At 43.1% G+C, this 21,023-nt stretch overlaps 1 pseudogene; it reads left to right on the top strand.

Annotated features, from left to right (window-relative positions):
- Positions 1 to 13,437, top strand: part of LOC142826484 (uncharacterized) — a 32,146-nt pseudogene extending 18,709 nt beyond the window's left edge.
- Positions 13,438 to 21,023: the final 7,586 nt, after the last annotated feature.

The following is a 21,023-nucleotide window of genomic DNA, read 5'->3' on the forward strand; positions in this document are numbered from 1 at the left end:
AATAGCTAGATCTCCTGAACTTCTTTCTCTCTCATATTGGACTCCCAGGGATCCTCCCCATCAGTTCCCTGAGAGAGTTAAAGTCTGCTTGTCCAATGACCAGGGTCAATATTTTAGAAACCCTAAGTTCTTACTGAGCATACTGAAGGTCTGCAGCATCCACCTTAGGGTGGAGTGACTTTTGTTTATTTTGAGTAAAGATTTAGGACAGAGGGGCACAAACCATAGCTTGTGGGACACATTTATCCTGTCAGACTCTCCAGTGTGGCCACTGAGCTCCCACTGGGGAGCTGTGTTGGGATAGCCTTGCCAAGAGAAGCCAGCCTGATGGCCAGGCAGTGCAGCAAGCAGGAGTGGCTCACCCCGGTCCCTCCCCTTCCATTGCCCCCCTTCCCAGACTCATGTCCCCCAGTTCCCGTAGTCACTAGGCAGCATGCTTGAGGAGGGGAGGAGAGGTATTTGGATATGGGTTGGACTCCAAGGGAGCAGTCAGGGGCTGGGAAGCAGGGAGGGTTAGATGGGATGAGGGAGGTCCCAGTAGTTCAGGGGTGGGGATGTTGTATAGGTTGTGGGAAGCTAGCCATATTTGACTGTTTGGGGAGGCACAAACAGCCTCCCACAACCTCCCCTATCCAGTTCTCCATATAATTTCTGTACTTAATGTGGCCCTCAACCCAAAATCTTTGCTCACCCCTCCTTTAGGAACCAGATAATTTCTCTGGTAGTATGCCATGCCCCATCTTCTTTCCTTTATCACTTGCTCCATTTTTCCAGTGGAAAGGTGAGAATTTTCCCCACAGTTTTACACTACAAAAAAGTTTAAATGTGCAAGAAAGTGTCCCCCCACTTTCCATCTCACTTTGAAAACTTTTTTCAAACTTTTTTTTGGAAAAAAAAAAGTAAATGGGTGTCTCTCCTTCTCTCTCTCTCTTTCTCTCTCCCTCTCTTTTTCTCTTTCTTTTTTCCTCTCCATGGCCCAGTAGAAAACATTAGAGGAGAGTAAAAAAAAATCCCAGAAGTGGGAATTTTCCTATTGTTTAAAAAATCATTCATGTGGGGTTTCAGAGAATTAGGCCACAAGGGACCATCATGGTCAACTAGTCTGCTCTCACACTGCAAGACATGTAATCTCACCCAACTACCTTTCTGTAATCACTAATCTCTGGCTGAAGTTCTCAGATTTTGAGTTAAAGACTGCATCACACAGATTCCACTTTTGTAGAACAGTTTGAGAATTGTCAGTGAACATTTCTGGGAAAACAAAATACGTCTTTTCACCTGATCAAGAAATTTAAAAAAAGTTTAATCAAAATTGTTGACCACTCCTAGTTAGAAATTACTTTACTTTACAAGATCTGCTATAGTCTATTTCTCACAAAGGCAGGAAGTATGCCAGGTCTCTACCAAACTACAGCCGCCTCACCCAGCCAGTGCACACAATGTCCAGAGGATAGCCTTGCAGTCTAGACCATTGCTCTGCAGGAAGACAAGTTTCAAGTTGCTGAGTTCTGGTATCAAGATCTCTAACCTAGTGGATCATTCAGCACCCAAGGATGAAGCACTGTGCATGACTCTGCTGCCTCAAGGAGTAGTACTTATAGGCTCCAGGATGAGTCCTGTTTTGGCCAAAAGAGTAGAGCTGGGAGGCTGAACCAGGCAGTGTGTACATGAGGGGTATCAAACCAGTGTGAGAATTCAGGTCATGACACGGGATAATAGAACACAACTACAACTGTATCAGTTTGGGTTTATCTACACTAGACCAGATTTGCTGTACCATATAACTACACTGGCAAATTCCCTGGAGGAGATGCCACTTATAGAGGCAGGAGGTTTTGCGGGTATCACTTATAGCAATTTTATGAATAAAATAAGTTATACGAGTAAAAGCATAATTTTGAGGTACAGCTGTATCCATACTAAGGCTTTTGCTACTATAAAAAATGTTTTGATGAGTCATAACTGACATAATTATATAGACAAAAGTTTTTTTGTATAGTCTAGCCTTAGAGTTCCATGAAAGCCTGTATTTAATTCTCTGTCTCTCTCTCTGGGTACGTCTACACTACAACGTTAATTCGAACTAACTTAGTTAGAATTAGTTAATTCGAACTAACCTAATTCGAACTAATGCAGCAAGAATAAAAAACTAGTTTGAATTAGCGTTTTGCTAATTCGAACTAGCATGTCCACATTAAGTGGACCCTGAGCCAGGCTTAAGGATGGCCGGAAGCAGTGCCGGCAGGGCATCAGAGGAGGACTTAGAGCGTGGAGATGCTGTCTGAGGCTAGCCGAGGGCTGTGCTTAAAGGGTCCCGACCCCCACCCCGGACAGACAGTTCTCAGGGATGCCCCACTTGCAAAGCAGTCCTGGCTTGGATTACCTGGAGTACCCACACTGGGCACATCACAGCACTCGGCCATCAGCCCGGCTGCACTTGCTGCAGGCTGCCATCTGGGGAGAGGGGGCAATTGGGGGGCTGCAGGAGAGCTTCCACCCCCAGAAGTCCGCAGAGCCACCCCAGTCCCCCCCATCAGGGGCGCGTACCCCATTCCTCCCTCACCTCCTTCCACTTACCCTTCCCTAGCCCCTCTTCTTGATGTACAAAATAAAGGACAATTGTGTTCAAAAATGGAATCTGTCTTTATTGAACAAAACTGGGGGAGACTGGGAAAAGGAGATGGGAGAGGGGAAGAGAGAGGGTGGGAGAGGGGAGGGCAACTAAAATGATCAGGGGTTTGAAACAGGTCCCATATGAAGAGAGGCTAAAGAGACTGGGACTTTTCAGCTTAGAAAAGAGGAGATGGAGGGGGGACAGGATAGAGGTCTCTAAAAGCAGGAGTTGGGTGGAGAGGGTGCATACAGAAAAGTTCTTCAATAGTTCCCATAAAGAAGGACTAGAGGACACCAAAGGAAAGGAGTGGGTAGCAGGCTTCAAACTAGTAAGAGAAAGTTGTTCTTGACAAAGCAAAGAGTTAACCTGTGGAACTCCTTGCTGCAGGAGGCTGTGAAGGCTAGAACTAGAACAGAGTTTAAAGGGAAGTGAGATCAAGTCATGGAGGTTGGGTCCATGGAGTGCTATTAGCCAGGGGGTAGGAGTGGTGTCCCTGGCCAAGGTTTGTGGAAGGCTGGAGAGGGATGGCACGACACAAATGGCTTGGTCACTGTCTTCGGTCCATCCCCTCCAGGGTCCCTAGGGTTGGCCACTGTCGGCAGACAGGCTACTGGGCTAGATGGACCTTTGGTCTGACCCAGTACGGCCATTGTAAGCTCAGGGCTCAGGGTCGGGGGTCTCAGTGGACCCCCTTGATTTTCATGCACACCTGCTCCTGGGTGGCCAGGCTGGCAGCTCTCCTGCCCTAGCTGGCCACTTTCCTGTGCCTAGTGCGGAGGTCGTGGACGAGGTCGACAATATCCGCACTAGCCCAGGCGGATGCCCGCTTCTTGCGGTCCCGGGCAAGCTCCCAGGAGCCGCCAGCCTGGTCCCCGGAAGAGGGGGAGGGCTGGGAGGCATCGGGTGGGTGGCTCGATCCGTGCCAGGTGCAGGGTCTGCTGGCTGGGTGCTGGCAGGCTTTCACCTGGCACAGGCATCGTAGCCAGCCCGTGCCCCTTTATGGGGTCCGGGGCCAGGAGAGGGGCAGACGAGTGTCCCTGGTGTTGGCCAGAGTGGCCACCAGGGAAACCTGGGGAGGGCTAGCCTCCCACTAGTTCGAATTAAGGGGCTACACACCCCTTAATTCAAACTAGTAAGTTCAAACTAGGCTTAATCCTCGTAAAATGAGGTTTTCCTAGTTTGAATTAAGCGCTCCGCTACTTCGAATTAAATTCGAACTAGTGGAGCGCTAGTGTAGCGCCTATTAAAGTTAGTTCGAACTAACGGACGTTAGTTTGAACTAACTTTGTAGTGTAGACATTCTCTCTCTCTCTCTCTCTCTCTCTCTCTCTCTCTCTCTCTCTCGCTGAAAGATCTGCTACAAATAACATGGCTAGTGGCAAGAGTCACAATAAGGTCAGGATCCGTTCTCATTGTATCTTCTGTTGCCTTAAGGCAGGAGTGGGCAATAATTTTTGTAGAGGGGCCACTCTACCACTGTCGATAGTGGTTGCAGGCCAGTCCCGGAAGGAGAGGAACCTCAGCCAGAAGGGGCAGCTCCTTCTAGGCACCGCGTGCTGGGGGGAAGAGACTTTGTGTGTTTTCCTGTGGGGCAGAAGAGCATGGGAGGTCCTGCCCTTGCCACTGCCAGGAGTGCCCAGTGCCCAGGGGGAACCATCTGATGCTATTTTCCCGTGGTGGGAGGAGGAGACGTCTCATGCACACCTGCCCCCAGGCTTTGATTGGCCTATGGGTGGGGAAGTATGCCAGGTCTCTACCCAACTGCAGCTGCATCACCCAGCCAGGGCACACGATGTCCAGAGGGAACCACTAGCCTTTTTAAACAGCTGGCAGTTCTTTCTGGTGCCGTGTATCCCTGGGAGAGGGAGAACACTTTGTGTGCTTCCCTGCCCCCGGGTCTCGATTGGCATGGGGGCAGGTACACAGGAGGGCATGCCACAGGCCAGATGAAAGGGCTTGGTGGTCCAGCTCTGGCCCACAGGCTGTATCTTTCCCATCCCTGCTTTAAGGAGATGTCATCTGGCTTATTGGCAACATTAGTTCCTGTCCTGACTGGCTCAGCTGGCTTGTTGCTGAAGTTTGCTTCTAGATGTTTTGTTGTTTCCTGTGAAGTGCCTTACCTTAATTGTGAGCACCACAAAATATTATAGGAAGAGTGACATTAATTTTATTCTATAAACAAGAATAATTCTTCCTCCCTGCTTTCAGACAGAAATTTATGTATAAGGATATGGCTCTGGTATGAAGTAATATCCAGACACTCTCCAAATATTACAGGCTGTTAAAGGAACCCCCCTCTCATAACAAAAGTTTTCCCAAGATAATAAACAAATGCTAGAACATCATGAAACAATACATTTGGGGTATGTCTACACTACCACCATAGTTCGAACTAGGGTGGTTAATGTAGTCATTCGAAGTTGCATCTTGCCAGGCGCCGCCATTTTTAAGTCCCCGTTAGTGCGGACTTCGTGCCCGTGGCTACACGCAGCATGGAGTAGGTAGTTCGAATTAGGCTTTCTAATTCGAACTACCATTACCCCTCATGGAACCCAATTTATAAACCGGAAGGGCTACTATTTGATGGTACTGCAGGCCCTGGTCGACCACCGGGTGGTCGGGGCAGGCAAATGATGCTGGCATATTCCGGAACTCCTGCCTGTACCGCAGGTTGCAGGCAGGAACATTTTTCCCCTAGAGCACCTCCCTCTTGGGGACGTGCAGATGCCGGTGTGCATAGTGGCTGATGCAGCCTACCCCCTAATACTGTGGCTCATGAAGCTCTACACCGGACACCTGGATGCGAGCAAGGAGCTTTTCAACATCCATCTTAGCCAGGCTCGCATCCAGGTGGAATGCGCCTTCGGCCAGCTGAAAGGGTGGTTCCATTGCCTCCTCACATGGTTGGAGATGGGCGAATGCAACATCCCGGAGACAGTGGCCGCATAACCTAATGGAGAGGAAAGGGGAGGCCTTCCTGCCGGGGTCAGGGACAGGTGCTGATGGTGAGGAGAGGCCATTTCAGCAGCCCGGGAGGGCTGACATCCGCCAGACTCAGCCGGCTTGTGTCTGAGAAGCCCTGAGGAAGAGATTCTCAGAAGGATCCCACTGACTCTCCCCAGGGCCTCCCCCCTGGGGGGGATTGGCCTGGCCCATCCCTACCTGTCCATCCACTACCTTCACCCTCTTCCCAAAAAGAATACATACACACCCCGTTTTCTTTGTACACAGACATTAGTTTTTAATTAGAAACACTATCAGGAAAGAAAATGTGCTAACTGTTTAAAAAATTATCTGTGCACTGTTCAAATGTGTAAAGGTAAATCTTTCACTCAAAAATAAAGATTTTGTTATATAACTGAAATGACCTTTAACTGGCATGGTAGGGGACTGAAAAACCTGGACAGGGGAGGGGGGCTCAAGTGGGCCACTGCTTTCCTGATCACAGGGGCCTGCCACCTTCCTGTGTCCTAGCAACACCATGACCTTAGGATAGGGGTGGAGCGAGACCTAGTTCTGGCCTGGGCAGGAGGGGGAGCAACTGTTGGGCCTCTGAGGGATCGGGAGCAGGAGGGGCTGGGAGGGCTAACATAAGAACATAAGAACGGCCGTACTGGGTCAGACCAAAGGTCCATCTAGCCCAGTATCCTGTCTGCCAACAGTGGCCAGCACCAGGTACCCCAGAAAGGGTGGACTGAAGACAATGATCAAGTGATTTGTCTCCTGCCATCCCTCTCCAGCCTCTAACAAACAAAGGCCAAGGACACCATTGTATCCCCTGGCTAATAGCCTTTTATGGACCTAACCTCCATGAAATTATCTAGCTTCTCTTGATCTGAGGAAGTGGGTCTGGCCCACGAGAGCTCATAATCTAATAAACCACCTTGTTAGTCTTTAAAGTGCTACATAGTCCCGTATTTTGTGTGAAGAAGAACTTTCTTTTATTAGTTTTAAACCTGCTACCCATTACTTTCATTTGGTGTCCTCTAGTTCTTCTATTTAGGGAACTAATAAATAACTTTTCTTTATTGGCCCTCTCCACACCACTCATGATTTTATAGACCTCTATCATATCCCCTCTCAGTCTCCTCTTTTCTAAACTAAAAAGTCCCAGTCTCTTTAACCTCTCCTCATATGGGACCTGTTCCAACCCCCTAATCATTTTAGTTGGCCTTTTCTGAACCCTTTCCAAGGCCCAAATATCTTTTTTGAGGTGAGGAGACCACATCTGTACACAGTACTGAAGATGTGAGCGTACCATAGTTTTATACAGGGGCAGTAAGATATTCTGTGTCTTATTTTCTATCCCTTTCTTAATAATTCCTAGCATCCTATTTGCCTTTTTGACCGCTGCTGCACACTGTGTGGAAGTTTTCAGAGAACTGTCCACGATAACTCCAAGATCTCTTTCCTGATTTGTCGTAGCCAAATTAACCCCCATCATACTGTACGTATAGTTGGGGTTATTTTTCCCAGTGTGCATTACTTTACACTTATCCACATTAAATTTCATTTGCCATTTTGTTGCCCTGGGGGAAAGTGGGAGCTGGACGGGGGAAAGGAGGGCTGGAGGAGCAAGGGAGCAGGGGCCTTGCATGCAGGAGGAGCAGTGCCTGTGACAGGGGAAGGCAAGGCGAAGACTTCCCTCATGGCACAGATGTCAGTGTGCTGCTGGACCAGCTCATCCAGCAGCCTGGTGCGCCTCTCAGCCTCTGCCTGTATCCTCTGCTGGAGGCTCCTGTTGAGGTCCTGCAGGGGCACAACATGATCCCTCAGCAGGTCCGTGTACACACACCAGTGCCTGCAGGCGCCACGGGTCTGGGATGGTGGTGGGGTGGGTGTGGTGCTCCCCTGTTGGGTAGAGGGTCCGGCTGTGGAGGAAAAGAGGAGACAATCACTGTCTGTGTACACCCCTGCTATCCCCAAGGGCATGCCGTGGCTGTCACGGGCTCTCCTTTGGACAGGAGAGTCAGAAGTGTTACACATGACACCGTGTGTGAGTTGGGCAGCAGCCTAAAAGCCTCACAGGGGCCCCACAGTAACAATGGGGCTAGCTGCCCCCCTACACTGCCAACCTGCCTGTGTGTGGTGACCTCTCAAAGATCTCACCTGATGTTCCCTCCACACCCGCCTGGGAAGCCTCTGGAGTCTGGATCCCTGCTGCCTCCTCTTCCTCCTCCTCCTCCTGGTGCAGCTCTCCCGCCTCTCCTGCCTGGTCTTCCTCCCTCAGGAGGGGTCTGTCCATGATGTGGTGGGGTAACCCGGACTCCACCACACGCAGTAGAGTCTGGGCTTCCTCATAGTAAGGACAGGTCTCAGGGGCTGCCCCAGAGTGGGAGCTCTGGTCCCGGGCCATGGCATATCCCTGCCACAGCTCCTTTACCTTGGCCCTGACTTGTGCCATGATGCAGGGGTGATGTTCTTTGGTAGCCAGTCCCTGGGCTGTGTGCTCATAGATGTCCTCATTCCTGTGGCGTGTCAGCAGGGCCTGTAAGGCTTCTTCCTGGTACCAGAGCTCCAGGAGGTTTTGGATTTCTGGCCCTGACCAGGCTGGTGACCGCCTTTTGGTGCCCCTGGGTCAGTCCTCATCTCTGTCCTGAGAAGAGCGAGGGGGGCCTTGAGGCTGGGACATGGCTGACACGGCTGGCATGGGTGCTTTGTCTAGCTGCCGGACAGCAAGGCCTATTTGGGTGCCTGTGCCTTTAGGAGGCTGTGGCCAGGAACCACAGAGGTGCTGTGCCTGTAAAGGCTAGACTGTCCACCAGGGCTTCTTCTTGGAGGCCTTTTTGTCAACAGAACTGGCTCCCTGTGTCCACACACACCTTTTGTCGACAGATCTCTGTCGACAAAGGTATTCTTCCTCGTAAAAGGAGGTTTACTGCTGTCGACAAAACTGCCATGTTCTGTCAACTTACTGTCGACAGAATGTGGCGGTAGTGTAGACGCAGATATAGTTTTGTTGACAAAAGGCCACTTTTGTCAACAAAACCCTGTAGTCTAGCCACACTCTCTGAGCATTGCTATCCAGCTAATTATGCACCAACCTTATACTAGCCCCCTCTAGGTTGTATTTCCCTAGTACATTTATTACAATGTTATGCAAGACTGTGTCAAATGACTTACTAAAGTCTAGGTATACCATGTCCACTGATTCTCCCTTATCTACAAGGCTTGATATCCTAACAAAGAAAGTGTCTTAAGATGCTGATCCTGAGTATATGGTAGCCTTAGCCATTAAATTAAATTAATTACAAAATCTAGACTTTTTATGTTCTACTACTAGCCTTAGATAGCTGTGCATTATTGAATTTAGCAGCAATATTAAAGGCAGAGGAAGCATTCATTGTCTACAGCTACACTACGGGTTTTGCCAAAAGAGATTTTTGCGCAAAAAGGAAACATTCACACTGCTTGTTTTTGTGCAAAAACCCCTTGCACAAAAATGGACCGAAAGAGATTATGCAAAGGAAGCACAAGAAAATGCTAATCCGCACTTCATTTGCATTGCCTCTTTCAGCAAAACTCATAGGCTACGTCTAGACTGGCATGATTTTCCACAAATGCTTTTAACGGAAAAGTTTTTCTGTTAAAAGCATTTGCGGAAAAGAGCGTCTAGATTGGCACTGATGCTTTTCCGCAAAAGCACTTTTTGCAGAAAAGCATCCATGCCAATCTAGATGCGGTTTTGCGCAAGAAAGCCCCAATCGCCATTTTCATGATTGGGGCTTTTTTGCGCAAAACAATACTGTGTTGTCTACACTGGCCCTCTTGCTCAAAAGCATTTGCGCAAGAGGGCTTTTGCCCGAACGGGAGCAGCATAGCATTTCCGCAAGAACACTGACAATCTTACATGAGATCGTCAGTGTTCTTGCGGAAATTCAAGCGGCCAGTGTAGACAGCTAGCAAGTTTTTCAGCAAAAGCAATTGCTTTTGCTGAAAAACTTGCCAGTCTAGATGCAACCATAGTGTAGCTGCAGCCATTGTGTGTATCAGCCCTGACCAAACCTTAAAGATGTATTTTATATGCTTTTAGACAACTTCTATTACTCTGGAATTTAAAATTGCCTCATATTTTGGAACAAAAGATAGTGTAGAATATTTGAAGTAGTCAACATTTAAAGACTGATACTGTTCAATAATAAACCTGTAAGCAAGGTAGAGAATGCACACTGGCTTAGTATATAAAGTACAAAAACAGATAGAAAACATCACGATATTTCCTGTATCAACTCTTGTCAAGAGTTTCCATTTTGATCCACACTCTGCTAATGGCTATAAATCACCCACAAATTACCCCTAATGAATTTCATTAATTGTCTGAAATGTTAATTTGGCATTATCATTTCCATTAACATTTTATGTTATTTGGGGTATATGTCATTTTCTAATTTCCTATTGCCTGGATATTTATTGTATCTTCATAAGCATATTCCTCTCATCTGAAAATTGTGGGGGTCTTGGAACACAAACTTCTGAATTAGGAAATGTCTCATAGACACACACATATTAGGGCTGTCAATTAATCACCATTAATTATATAGCATAATTAATGTTTTTTTTAGTGTGCATTCATCAAAGACCCTATTGGTGGGAGGGCAGAAGCAGCTGCTGCAGAAAAACTGTCTGGAATAATGCTAGCCACCACAGGAGATGGGAAAAGAAGAGGCTAGAGAAAGATGTGGTTCTCATCCCAGTTCCAAAGCAGAGATCTTGAAACACAGGTAGACCATGTTTTTACTGTAAAAACAGAATGTCCAGAGGTTCACTTGAGCCCTCCCCGCATCCTGTCCCTCACTTCCAGCGCTCAGCCAAGAAACCCTCCCCATGCCTTCTGAGGTTGGTGCTGCCTCCCCAATCCTATGCTGTCTGCAACCACCGTGGACTCCATTCCTAAGACTCGTGCTGCATGGGGCTAAGGCTGACCCTAATTAGATCAGGGGGCTGATCCTCACACTCCTAAGCCCCATGATGTCCGGAGCCCCATGTAGCACACAGAAGGGGTGAAATCTCCTCCTCAGCACTACAATGCTCATGTCTGGGGTTCATCCCCCAGGTTCTGTGTTGCCCACAGCTGGAGCAGATCCTCCCACTGAGCTGCATGCCTCCCCTGGCTGCAGCTGATCTTCTCCCACCCCCAAGCTCTGCACTGCCCAGGGGCCAGCTATGAAGCCAACACTCCCTGCCTGCAGAAAATTTCCCCACTTTCTTGCTGTCAGGTAGTGCTGTCTTGAGCTGACTCCTGGGCAGCGGCCACCACTCTCTGCTCTGCACTGCAGCCAGGACAATTGGCCTATTTTTTCGAAAAAGTAGGGACAGCTGGGACAGAGCTCAAAGAGGGACTGTCAAGGCTAAAGCTGGACATATCATCACCCTAGACAGCTCATGCTCAATCAGGGGCAATTGGTGAGGAAGTACACAGGGGGCCACTCGCCATGTTCCCACCCTTACCAGAGAAGAATTGGGACAACCTCCTTCCATGCCAGGCACCACCTCTCACTGCTCATCTTCTGCCACCCCTTGTTCCTGCTCTGTTCTCTTCCTGCCTTTGCCTCACCCTTCCTCCACCCCACCACGCCTCTTCCCCCATCCACCTGCCCTCAGCGATGCAGCCTTGGGGACTAGCGGAGGTGGGGATCTGGTACCAGCAGCAGGGGTCTGCCCCCTCTCACACTCACCATCAGTGGCAGGGAAAGTGGAGCACTGTTGCCACACCTCACTCTGCTCCTCTGGCTACATTGCTCCACTCCCTGACGGTGAGGATGAGGACAGTCCCACACCCTCCCTCAGGAAAAGCTCTAGGGGAGAAAAGCAAGTTGGGCCACATTGATCTGCTTCTTCGACTGCTGCCAGTGAGTAAAGGGGGAGATTGGCGCCTGCTACTGGCGCCTTCTCCCCACCACTAGTCACCTCAAATGCCCAGAGACTGTGGCTCCACCAGCTACTGACTGCCCTTTACTCCTTCATTCCACACCACACTTTGCTTCTGTACTGTATTGTTTCCAGCCAGCTCTTTACTACTGGAACAAATCCCCTCCCTTGTATTGTGTCCTATTTCCCATAACCAGCTGCTCACTCCAGGAATACCCTACAGAGAACATAGCAAACTCACCCTCCCTGAACCAGCCTCTCCTCCTCTGCACCAAGATGAGTCACTGAGGTTAAAACCACCCTCCCTTGCAATCAGCTGGTTCAGCTGAAATAAAACCTTTCCATATCCATAGCAAGAACTCCTTTGAACAAGATACAATTATATTGATTATACAGAAGAATTGATTGAATTATTCCAGACATTGATACAGTTCTACCTGTGTTTTCAGGATCTACAGTGATTAAATATGAGAAAAAGTTAGTGGAGCAAAGCAGCCACAGTTCATATCTTTTAAATGAGAAGTTTATGTTTAAAATACTTCCAGATGGTGTTCTGGCTACAAAGATAGTTATCTGTAGCTATTTCAGGGCTGAGTTCCAATACCATAGAAGCACTTCATGTACCACCTACATGCTAAGCCTGCTTTTGCCTCCATATCTTGTACTTCAAATATCCCACTATCAGCAAATGAATCCAGCCAGCCATGACAGAGAACAATTACAGAATGTCAGGATCATTAAAAGCCCATGGATCAAACAAAGTGCAACACCTTTACCAATGACATTTTTAAGTAGATAACTATGGGCTGCAAGCTATTCAGTTCTGTAAATGACAGAAAGCTAAAATAGATATCCAAATTACATATTCTAATCAGTCATACATTGTGCCTTCCCAAGGAAACACAACCTCACAAATAAATGACCTATAGGACATCAAGAGAACTAATCAGTTGGAACTTCTCAAAAATTCACTGGCTGTTGCTTTGACTAGTAACCACTGGGTTTCCTTGAGCAATCATAGCTATCGTGGTGTCGTGGCACACATTATTGGGACTGCATGGATGCGGCAATCATTTGCTGTGAAACTCATACTGAAGAGAGACATTATGTTGAAACATATATAGGGCATTTCATGAATATTGCAAAAGAATATACTCAAGAAAAGGTAACAATAGTTAGCACTGATAGTAAACATAACATGGTAGTAGCCACAGTCTACAGAGATCCATCAAAGTAGTGCTCAGGGATGTTGGTTTTGAATATGTGCTGGAAAAATGTAGAGAACTTGTGGACCATGTCAAACACAGTCCAGCTTACAGTACAATGCTGGGAATGCAATAAACTGAAAATGCACAGTAACAAGAACCTCTTGTATAAGATATTTCAACCAGATGGAACTCCACATTGGCTATTATTCAGTGCCTCCTTTGCAATAAAGCCGCTGTCACATCCACATTAGCTCTTCAAAAGCACCATCTGTCAGTGCCGACAGATAAGGATTTTGAAAAACTGCAAAAGCTAGAAATAATACTTGAGTCCTGCAGGTTTGTGACTGAACTCCTTCAGGGGGAAATGTATGTCTCCTGCTCCTTGGTTTTTTCCAGCATTGTGCCATATATTTCATGTTATGGCAGTCTCTGATATTGATCCAGCACGTGTTGTATGATTTAATACCATTTTCATGACAGATTTCACAAAATGCAAAGTTGGCACCTATCTGAGATTTCTAAAAATAGATACAGCACTAGAACATGGTTTAGAATGTGAGAGGGAGAAGATGTGGAACATGCTGTCAAATGTCTTTAAAGAGCTACACTTTGATGCAGAAACTACAGACAGAACCCAAACCACCAAAAAAGAAAATCAATCTTCTGCTCATGGCATCTGTCATGGTTGTTCCCCACTTTGGCACTCCAAATGCAGAAGGTGGGGGCTCACAAGAGACCCTAAAATAACCCCTGTCTCTATAGGCTTCTACTTAAAAGCTTCCTAAGACCACAGATTCCCTGGTTTTGGGAGGTAGCTGCCATCACCAAGTGAAACAAAAAAGACACCTTTCTTCTTGAACCCAGGAAGGAAGCACTTGGACTTCTTCCAGAGGGGTATTCCCAAGATCTTTTACCACAAGAGAGCTTGGAAAAAAGAGAAAATAAACTGCAATCTATGGTAGCTGACATCTCAGTCTTAGGCAGGCATACACAGGCACAGACCTCCTGTTTCCTTCCAGGACACAAGAATCAAATAATTGACTTAAAAAAGGTGATTTTAATAACAAAACAAAAAGATACTTGATAAAGCATACTTGGTTACTAGTTGTTACAGAGCATCTAAGAAAAGAGCAGATTAAAACACAGAGCAAAAAATGATATCTCTGGGCACAGTTTAAATAGTGAATGCTGGGGGGGAGGAAAGAGCAATGGATTTTACACAGAGAAATTTTACCAAACAGCAAAATAAAGAAAAAATAACCCAATCATGACTAAATATACATTTTCCCTCTATTCATGATCCGTACTGATCTGTATTTCAAGGCCCAGTTCACTCCCATGTCCAATATTTTGTATAGGTATGGCAATTCTGATTACTGCATTGGCTCCCTCCAGGCCTTAAGTTAGAATTTTTGACACAAAAAGAGCAAGCAAGGTATCTATATACAATTCACATTTTAGCACTGTTCCCCATTGCTTCTTCTGGCCCCTGCCAACACCCTTGTTAGCTACCTAAGTACCCTTTAGTGATCAGCACTCCTCCTATCCATCACAGCATCAAACTCAGATGAGGAAAATGAACTGTCGGTCCATATTGCTTTGGATTGACATTAAGCAGCAACTGACATCAGCATCCTTTGGAAGACTGGTCACAGCAAAGAGGCATATAAAAATATTTGATACATTTGACATGTAACTATCTTGTGACACCTACAATAGGGGCATGTGAATTCCCTTTTTTTTCACTTTCAGGTGAAATTGTAATCAAGAAGTGGACAACATTATCTCCCACAAATATAAACAACCTTCTTTGTCTGAGGGTATGTCTACATGGCTTCCGAAAAAAGCCTGTAGTCTAGACATAACCTGAATGCCCTGGTCTACACTCAGGCATTATTTAGAAATAATGTCAAACACAGTCCAGCTTATAGTGCAATGCTGGAAATGTAATAAGCTGCAAATGGACAGTAACAAGAACCTCTTGTACAAGATATTTCAATCAGATGGAACTCCACATTCCTCAACATTGAATTTATAAGTGGAGCATCCACACCACCAAACCTGATATTTTGAAATAACGTGCCATTTATTTCAAAATCTGTACCCCTATTTCCTTAGGGAATAACAGTAATTTTGAATAACCGCTATTTCGAACTACTCCCCAAAATCATTCAATCTGATTACTCACCAGTGTTCCTTGGGCTCTAAGTTGAGGTGGCACTTCTACATCAACAGAGCTTGCCTCAGACTAAGTTTGACTCTTCCCTGTACGGGGGACAAACTATTTCTATTTTGTAAAATCAGGAGTTATTACATAAAATTTAGTTATTTTGAAATAATTTCTTAGTGTAGACATGCCCGGTGATCGGCTGAGCAAGATGTAGGACTTAATATACTGATAGGCATTAAAGGATTACATATTTTCATTGTTAACTGCAGTTATTTTCTTTTCCTTATTCTAAATTTCTAAGTTCAACTTTCATGATAAAAGGGTTGCTCTACAGTACTTAGATGAAGTCAATTAAGGTTACTTTTGCATTGCAAACATTTATAATAAAAATAATTAGAATCACTGAACACTTTGTATTCTTCGTTGAATTGGCAGAATGTTAAAATGGTAGTAAACATCAAGCATGATTAATTGTGATTATTTCATGTATAGTGTTCCTTACTAACTTTTGGACCTGTCCCAAGGGGTTTACAGATCAGAATGGTATCTTTTTATATCCCTTTTGTGCTTGCTTGGCATAGAAATAAATAGCTACTCAAGCAGAAGAGGGTAGGCTATCAGGCATTCTCTCTCTCTCTCTCTCTCTCTCTCTCTCTCTCTCTCTCTCTCTCTCTCTCTTCCTTCTCTTTTTGTTAATATTTTTCTTATGACAGTAGCTACAAACCCCGGGCCCATTTTAGCAGACACTAAAAACATGACTAACATAGTTGTTGAATACTTGGCAGTATTGAAGTTACACCAGCTAGAGTGTCTGTCTCCTTTTTTCTCAAAGGGGGATTAAGCGTGCATAATATAGAAACAAAGCCTTTATATTTGAATCTATAATTTACTCTGAAATAGTTGCTGGAAGCATTTAAGCAAATGATGAAATCCTCTCTCATGAAAAACTGCCACTAAAGATAATAGTCCATAAGGCTTGGGTCATAGCCCAAAGCCCTTTGCAATCAATGGAAAGTTTTTTCATTGGACTAACTTGTTTATATTACAGCCACTTTATTGAACCTCTGAAGTGGGAGGAAATAATATTTACACTCATTATGGGATTCTTTATACTGCTAGCCTTTGTGCTTTTGCCGGCAAAGAGTATGCTAATCAAGCACTCATTAGCATTTGCCACACTGTCGTTAGCAAATTCTCTGCCCAAGGCTTTTTGCGCAAGAGGTTTTAGTGCAAAAAACAAACTGTGTAGACAGATCCATTTTGCACAAAAACTCCCTTTTGTTCAAGATCCTTGTGCCTCAAAAAAGGAGGTATGCAGATTTTGCACAAAAGGGAGTTTTTGCGCAAAATGGATCTATCTACACTGCTTGTTTTTGTGCAAAAACCTCTTGCGCAAAAAGACTCAGGCAGAGAATGTGCTAATGACAGCGTGACAAATGCTAATAATGAGCACTTCATTAGCATACTCTCTGCCAGTAAAGCCGGCAGGATAGACATAGCTCTAGCAAGATAACATTGCCATATTGTAAGTGAGCTTTAAATCAGGCAATGGGGGATGGGAATTTTTTAAAAGTAGTTGGGCATCTAACGATTCAGATTAGCATTAGGTGGGATTTTTGAAAATACCAAAGGAGTGTATTAGGAGTTAGTAAAATAGATATTTTTTAAAATCCCACAAGGCCCCTAAATACTTAAAAAATCTGGCTTTTAGTACTTAGCTGAATGATTTCACTTTGTTCTGTGATTAAGCAGTTACAATGGATCCAATTTTATTTTAAATAAAAACATTTTATTCCAATTTTGTAAACTATGTATTGTATTTTCTGTTTTGGTCTGGAGAACAGAATTTTAATATGTATATTTTGCAGTCATTTCTACAAACAGCAAAAGTTTGAAAATGTATATCAATACGCATTACAATTTTTGAAAGTGATATACATTTATGCTGACACTAGCAATACCAAACAGTGGCATTATTGTAATTTATAAAAGCATCTATATTTTTGGAAGATTTATAACTTTAATAACTATTACATTAATGTGCATATTTAATGACTTTTCAAGACAAAGCATGAGTGAAGTAATTTTATATTACCGTAGAAAATCCTTAAATATATTCCCAACATTTTAATATATTGCTCCTAGTCCATGTTTTCAATGAGATATTTCTTTTTAATGACAAGTATTTATACAGATTATAAATTCTTCATTTCAAAATTTTATTTTATTTTATTAATTAATTAAACATTAAATCACATTAATCTGCACATTTCCTGAAATCAAGAATAGTGAGGGAATCTTGCAGATTTATCCATGGACTGAGGTTTGCTGGATCCAGGATTCTTCCTAACAAGTAGGTAATGAATGTTATAAACTCAGACATTTCAAATGCTGCGCCTTGTGAAAGCCCAGCAGCATTTGCAGGGGAAGAGAAAAGATGTCTTGGTGATATTGTAAGGAACTGTCATCCCTTCATAACATTGATGCATTAATAAAGGTCAGGTGCTATTTAATTTTAGAAGTCTATGCCACAATTTACTAACCTGGAACTAAACTTAAGCATTTCCAGCCATATATAAGCACATACAAAAGCATGACTTGCTTTTCAGAGGGACATTGATATTAATGGGAACTGAAAACAGTTCAGCAATATTGTCATGCCATTGTCACCTGTTCATCTAAATATAGATTTAGGAACTTAATTTTAGGCATCTTGCTTTAAAAATGATGAACTATAAAAGTTTAAAATTTTTATTTTTCAAAGAGGATTCTATTTTAAAATGTCATGATATACAATTGTAATATACACATGATATGTGATAATATACACATTTATGTCACTGACTAACTCTTGGTGGAGTGTCTTTTCTATGACTATACTACCTTCTTAGACAGATGTTTGAACATGTATCTAACTTTCCTTGTTGTTAGTATCTCTTTGATTCAAGTTCGTCTTAGTGGTTCAGGGATGATAGTCCAATACGGTATTATTATAATTTATGCTTAGATTTGGGGGGAAATGGATAATACGTTTGGCTAAAAAATTGGTTTGGGAACATACACTATTGAAGAATTCAGATCAAACTCAGTAAATAGTTGCAGCCTAAAAACTGAAAACAAAATTTTAAAAATGTTGAAATGAATTTCTAAGAAAATCAGCTGAACATTTTTAAACAAAAATTCTGAAAATATTTTAAAATATTTCAATTTCACTTTTCAAAATTAAATACCAATTTTGGTTGACATTTAAAATGTTTCATTTTGATCAGTCTGAATTATTAATGTATTAATCATTATTTTTATTTTCAATAACAAAAGATAAAATCATTTTAGTTAAGAACATAAGAAAAGGGCAAAGTTTAGATTTTAAACTAACCTTTAATTTGTTATAGCTTTTTTAAAAATATAATTTAAATTTTTTTAAAAAATGGAGAAATTTTATAGGGAACATTTGTTGCTATAATTTGTTAAATTAAAAAACCCTTAAAAACATATCTGTATTTTTTTATCCAGTGACCTGTGGCGCCAAGGAGGCTTTCTTCAAAATAATAGAAGAAAGAGAATTTCTCTGAGGGCATGTCTATACAGCAGGGCAAAAGTTGAATTAAGATAAGCAATATGAGCTATGCCAATTGTGTAGCTGAAGTCAAAATAGTTTAATTTGGCTTTTGGCTCTGTCTACACAGCAGAAGTCAAAGGAAAAACACTCTTCCTTCAACTTCCCTTACTCCTCATAAAATTAGGGTTACAGGAGTTGGAGTTAGAAGTATTCCAGCTCACTATTACTTTGAAATAATTGCTTGCAGTGTAGACTCACTTTTTGTTTTTTTCAGAATAACATCAGTTATTCCAAAAGAAAGCTGCTGTATAGACATAGCCTTAGACTTTAAAGCTGCCTATGTATTTGTCCAAGCTTTGGTCACAAGTCTTAAAGTGCATGTGCACATGCAAACATGTACACACACATACTTTCTTCTGCTTTTCAAAGAGTATTTACTACCACTTCTGAAAGGCAAAATTAATTGTCCCCTATCGCTCTAGGAATATCTTTGTTTTTATTTATCTTTTTATGGGATGATATTTTCCAGCTGGTATATTACATGCTTCTGGTAACACAGTAATGTATCTAGCTTTATTTTGTTTTAAGTGCCAATAATGACCACCAAATATGTGAAAGAAAAATACTAAATCCTATCAGAATTGCATTTGGGAATTATTATGATCAAGGTGACACAACATTTTCAGAGGAAGCCCAATATGGTCAACAAAGAGACCTTTGCCTAACATACTGAAAATCAACTCATGCTACTATTGCATAGTGAGGGAGTCTGTACCTTTTAAATGGAGGGGGAAAGAGTTGAAACAGTTTCTTTATTAGTACAGTATACAGCTTTTTTAATGCTACAGTCTTAAAATAACATTTTTTTGTGATTTTGCCTTTTTCCATTAGGAAAATGATTGTTTACTTTTTCTCCTGTGAAACATAGGTCTTTAGAGACATTTTCATCTATTTTGGTATCAGCACAATTCTAGAAGACAATCTGTGCTAGTTGGTTTGTGTGACTAGAGGCAGCTGAGCACAAAACATTCACAGTCTTACTATCTACAGCACAGTTTGTAGTCTCTGGCCTTCTTCAGTCATTTGTATGAGGTCAGAGAAAAGAGAACACAAAAAGTTATCAGATCAGAGCAATAGCACTTTACAGCTAATTTGTATGTATTTTGCCCAGCTGTGGAAAATGTAATATAGCAGAGAATCTATCTCTGTTGAACATTTCATCTGTAAAGGTGTACAGCCAAATATTTCAAACCTGGGTGGCTAAAGTTAAGCATGCATATCTATTTTTGATCTCTAAATATCTGAATTTTAGCCTGAATTTTAGGAGTGTTAAATACATTTAAGCCCATTGGCACTGTGGGTAACATTAGTCCTGAAAAGCTTGCCATTTCTTGGGTAATTATCTTCCAGCTATATAATTTGCAAATCTCTGTCCTGCTATGATAACTGTTGCCTGATCTAAGATTACATATAAGTTTCTAATTACCCACCTTTAGAGTTGACAGGTTCTGTGTCCCAAGATCAGGCCCAGTATTCAATTATTCTATGATTGGGAACTCTAATGTGCACAGTTGCAACACTCACACTATAGATACTCTTGTATATTTACAATATATACAGTTTATTAATACAGTTAGCACAGTCACAAAAACCCCAATTTCATAAAACAGGGGATATATCCATATTTCCATACCATATTCTTACATCATTACTTCTAGAACAATCTTAGGTGTTAGTCTATCATCTTTCTCATTATCTTCACCTTCCCCATCACCAGGGGCCATCATTCTTGACCTTCCAAAGACTACATCTTCTTCTCCCTATCGCCCCTAGGCTGGGGTCCCACTTTTGTACTATGTGATGCTGACACTGACATGTTCAATTCATATTCAATAGGGGATGTTTCTAATGTTGAATTGTCCTTTTCCTATAGGTCAATGTATCATTGCTCTCAACTTATTATCATGTACATCAATTTGTTACCATGGGACTACATGCATCTGACGAAGTGGGTCTTTGCCCACGAAAGCTTATGCTCCTACACTTCAGTTAGTCTATAAGGTGCCACAGGACTCCTCATCGCTTTTGCAGATTCAGACTAACACGGCTACCCCTCTGATATATGGGTCTTTGTGGTCATCTATCACATCCTGTATCCTGATTACTCAACTGCCTGAACCAGTTATTTGGTTATTAAGAAGGGTACTATCTATTGACTTTGATTCTTATCTGCTTCGTTTTAACTACTCAATCTTCAGGTGCTCACTGATTCCCAGTTCTGCCTTCCTGTTTTTCCCTTTGATATTTCCATATCCTTTGCTCCTTGTTTCCCACTCCCCCTCTTTTTTTCCTTCCCCCCCCCCGCCCCGACTTCCTTATTTATTTTGGGTCTGCACATCCTGAACTCAAAACTCCGATCATCTGAAGAAGTGTGCTATTCTCAGGAAAGCTCATGATATCATCCACATGTTTTGTTAGTCTATAAAGTGCTACCAGATCATTTGTTTTTTTTTTCAATTATTTTGGGACATTTATATAATGATGTACAAGCTACCTCTGATGGTATTTTTCTTACCATTCTTTGTGGGTGACAGTTCTCAAACA

This window comes from Pelodiscus sinensis, chromosome 1 (assembly GCF_049634645.1).
Source record: "Pelodiscus sinensis isolate JC-2024 chromosome 1, ASM4963464v1, whole genome shotgun sequence".
In the NCBI taxonomy this organism is placed as follows: domain Eukaryota; kingdom Metazoa; phylum Chordata; order Testudines; family Trionychidae; genus Pelodiscus; species Pelodiscus sinensis.